At 42.8% G+C, this 4,205-nt stretch overlaps 1 protein-coding gene across 1 annotated transcript in view; it reads right to left on the bottom strand.

Annotated features, from left to right (window-relative positions):
* Positions 1-2,427: 2,427 nt before the first annotated feature.
* T265_09239 (hypothetical protein) overlaps positions 2,428-4,205 on the bottom strand; it is a gene marked incomplete at both ends in the record, with an annotated part of 18,770 nt that continues 16,992 nt past the window's right edge. The window contains 2 exons of the mRNA XM_009175264.1: positions 2,428-2,469; positions 2,525-2,617. The remainder of the gene's footprint in view (positions 2,470-2,524; positions 2,618-4,205) is intronic.

The following is a 4,205-nucleotide window of genomic DNA, read 5'->3' as shown; positions in this document are numbered from 1 at the left end:
GGGGGGGGGATGGACCAAGTGGTTAGAGCGCGAATTTACTGACCGGAACGTCCGTGGTTCGAACCCGACCTCCGCCACTCGACTCCTCCTGTCAGGCTTGGGCCACCTGGCAGTATCCCAGCCCTCGTGCCTCCTTCGTGCGGCATGGCAGCTAGGCTCTGAAAGGGTGCTACAGCTGGACGATTTTATTTTCGAGCTTTCCAGGACGATGTTCGAATAACAAACAATTATGAACAATGACTGTAAGTGGTTCAATGACTTCCATAACTACTACCATGACTACAGAAGCCATACTTTTCACTGTAATTAACTGGTAACTATCATATACACATACATCATATTTCAATTCCATGAACTACCGTTATCAGATGATTAGGGCGTACATGACGCCATTCCATACTGTATTCCTTCTAATCTCAACCTGGAGACGCTCAATTGTTGCAACATCAACCTTTCAACAGATGCTACTCGCACGTTTTGTCTTTATTATAAACCGTCACAGTAATAGTGATATTCTAAGCCCTGAGTTGGGAAGATCAATTCGCCAAAGTAATAAAGTTGTCAGGTATATGAGTTCATTTTAGGTTGAAATCATTTGTACTGAGAGCTACCAACTGCACAATGTGGGATAAAACTTTTCACCTATATCCTTCTGATAATCAAGCACGGTTTAAGCGGGTTGACTGTTTGCTAACTGTTCGTCCACTTGTCCTATTCCACTGGGTTTACTTTGGCCATCCACATGATCCGAAAAGCAGTTCAACCTAAACAGCTCTTGACTCTCGTTCAATGCGAAGGTCTCACGAGTGAAGCTGGATTTGACGAGGGGACTAAGAAAGGGATGAGAAGAGTTTGGTTCCGTTTCGGTGCTTGATTTTCAACGATTTGCCAATCGTATCTCTGGTCAACAGGGTCGCTATCACTGTTCACTTTCTTCCAACTGCTCACAACTGACCTTCAAATGCATTTTATTTTAGCGATAGAAGCCACACTTGTTCAGGATGATGACCAGAAGAACCATGCAACGACGAGGGCCGAGGAGAAAACTTTCGGGGGGCACGCGCCCTGAAGTGCACCAAGATGAGCCTAGTTGTAGAAGACGACACAGCTGCTTCGGAACCAGAAAAGTAGGGTCCATTTCTGAACCACCAAAGAAACTGATAGTTTGTAACTGATGTTCAAGTAACCACAGTAGGGAATACATGACAAGATGGATAGCATCTTAACTACTTCCAGAGCAAGCTGATTATCTTTTGGTCAAGTAAAAGTTGCAAAGCCGTACCAATTGGGTTACGAGTGGTCGCACCGTTTGCACTTCCCGTCAACAACACAAGTCTACTTGTCTATCGTTTATGACAGGCGTAATGTACTGCCACCTGTAGAATAGGGATCTGGAGATGCGGGCTGCTGGGTTAAAGTTTGATGTAGGAAAACCAAAAAGAAGTGAGGAATCACGCTGAATCTACACCGATCGCCCAACACAACAGCAATTTTCCCAGGCACACGGTGTTCTACTGGAAACTGCGATGGACTCCCACTTTGTTATTGCCACATTGCTGAGGTTTCCATAACAGAACATTTGTCCCAAGGGAGCCAAGTACATGACCTCTGACACCCACAAGTATTCTTGTCCATCTTTCTCCATCCCCTGTATGTTCTCCGCTTTCAGCGCAACCCCGTATCGACAATCGCCATTCAGAAGCGGAAAATGCCTACTTGATATAAATCTGTATTACGTGTTTATTACTCTTCACAATTCCACCTTTGCCAGCCGAATCCCACAAATCTCACGTCACCAGTTGGAATACTCAAACTAGCGAGGGTTTTGTGCTCAATTCACGTTTCAGTTCCAAACAGACTTTTTATATCCCTTCTGTTGGAACACTTTCAGAAACTCTGACCATCTGACACTACTGAGGAAACATGCGAGTAGTATGTGGTTTTCTCACAAGTTCGCTTAGAGTCTATTGAAAAGTGAGATTTATTACACAATTTATGGAATCGCTTTGTAGTATTCGTTTACGTTTGAGTGATAGTCAATGAATATCCAGGAAAGTTCAGGAAAACCTGTTCGAGAGGAAGACGGATACACAGTTCCCTGTCCAGTAGTACGTCACTGTTCAAGTGGTATTTTCCAATAACTAGTCCCGCAGCGAAGGCCTTCTTCCTTTCACTAGTATTATCAATATTAACACTGTTCTGGTGCTCGGCCTATTGCGTAGTCACAAATACCCCCGATTTCCGAAGCAAAAAACAACACCCGTACTCGAGGTATCAGATATATTTAAATGTATTTAGAATGTGTTTAGAAAAGTAACAGGATGATGTGACGTGCCATTCCGCCAACTGTGCCTCAGCGGTCGGATACGAAGAAACGCGTCCGAATTGGGAATAGGTCAATTATAGAAAGACTCCGTGACCGCCGACTGATATTCGGGCGGGTGGGTCGACAACAAACCGCTAAACAAGCTAAAACAAAGCGATGAGAGACATCGATTGGACGATGGAGTCAAATGCATGAGACCTGAGGAGGAAAGAATCGTGAGGAGTAGTTGTGAACCGGGCGCTTTTCGGCTAGACGAATCGCCGGTGTGCCGATCAGCAGTTGGAAAGAACACTGTAAGGAAGAGAAGAAGAAACGTTCACGTGAACGGGTGTCCAAAAGATGAAAACACACATTGCATCTAAAACAGACCTGTCTAATGGGATAGAATAGGGCACTTCAACGAACGCAACGGGTGTCTCAAGTGCCCTGGACTGGTCCGATTGATGAGATTCTTAACTAGGCTGTGATAGCTCCAACGCATTCCGTTGAAACATAAGGTTACGTAGTAACGGCGGCGGTTCCGTGAAGAAAGAGCGACCATGGAAGTGACCGAAACCGGTTCTTCTTGTGAGGAATTCTGTCTAAAGCATGACGTAGGTCTAAAATGTATCCACGGGTACTACATCAACCGGTTGTTCACACAGACTAAAGTAACCAAAACAAACTAGGTGCGAAAAGTCACGTGGTTAGTGCCACAATAGGAAACTTCGGAATCTACCGTAGTCTTGGCTGCTTGCATTCGCAATGAATTTTGGTCTGATTATAACGATATTACTTACAGGACTGCTGGAAACTCGGGGAATATCTAAGACAGAACGCCTAGAGAAATACGTCTTTAGTTATCCAACTGGCCGGTAGAGACTATATATATACGATAAGAATATCAGAGGAGCTTCGGTTGGGCCGTAGTAAAACTGCTTTAATTCCTAGGGCGTATAACTCCACAAAGTTTGGTTCATTTTTACCAGGGATCAGCAGATTCACCCGTCTCATTGCCATATCACGATGCGTTCCATCTCGAACCCGTGTCCAGAAGAAAAACACCAACAATCCACATGCATAAGATACTTTTCTTACATTTTTTCATAATCTGACTCCACTATTTTTTTCCGATCACGAGCTACATCTACCAATTCCCGTCCACTCACTCACACAAGGTAATCTGAAATTGATCGTCGGCAAACTGTGATGATATGCGCGACCACATCAATATCTACCGATGCTTTATAGATACCCGCTACCTGTACTTTTATGTGAGGTAGGGTACTGGAAATGTTATGTCATGTCCATTTCTCTTCCTCTCTGACACGTAGAGGATAAGCGGTTCTTTCCAAATGAATAGAATCACACAAGTTTCCAGTGCAATTGGAGCAAAACAATCGATTATAACGAGACTGACACAACAATTCTTCTTCCACATCTCCTTTTCACGTTCACTTCCTTGCTTAAAAATACTTGTAGGTAAAACGAAACCAGAGAAAGGGTGAAACTGAGCTTTCATCTTCTCAAGAGGCTGCCCAGAATAGCACCAAGACTATTACCCATAATTTTTTATCTATCTATCTATCTATCTATCTATCTAGCTATCTATCTATCTATCTATCTATCTAGCTATCTATCTATCTATCTATCTATCTAGCTATCTATCTATCTATCTATCTATCTAGCTATCTATCTATCTATCTATCTATCTAGCTATCTATCTATCTATCTATCTATCTAGCTATCTATCTATCTATCTATCTATCTAGCTATCTATCTATCTATCTATCTATCTAGCTATCTATCTATCTATCTATCTATCTAGCTATCTATCTATCTATCTATCTATCTAGCTATCTATCTATCTATCTATCTATCTAGCTATCTATCTATCTAT

Source organism: Opisthorchis viverrini, assembly GCF_000715545.1.
Source record: "Opisthorchis viverrini unplaced genomic scaffold opera_v5_264, whole genome shotgun sequence".
NCBI lineage: Eukaryota > Metazoa > Platyhelminthes > Trematoda > Opisthorchiida > Opisthorchiidae > Opisthorchis > Opisthorchis viverrini.
The sequence above is the reverse complement of the archived record's forward strand: the minus strand, read 5'-3'. Positions and strand labels throughout refer to the sequence as shown.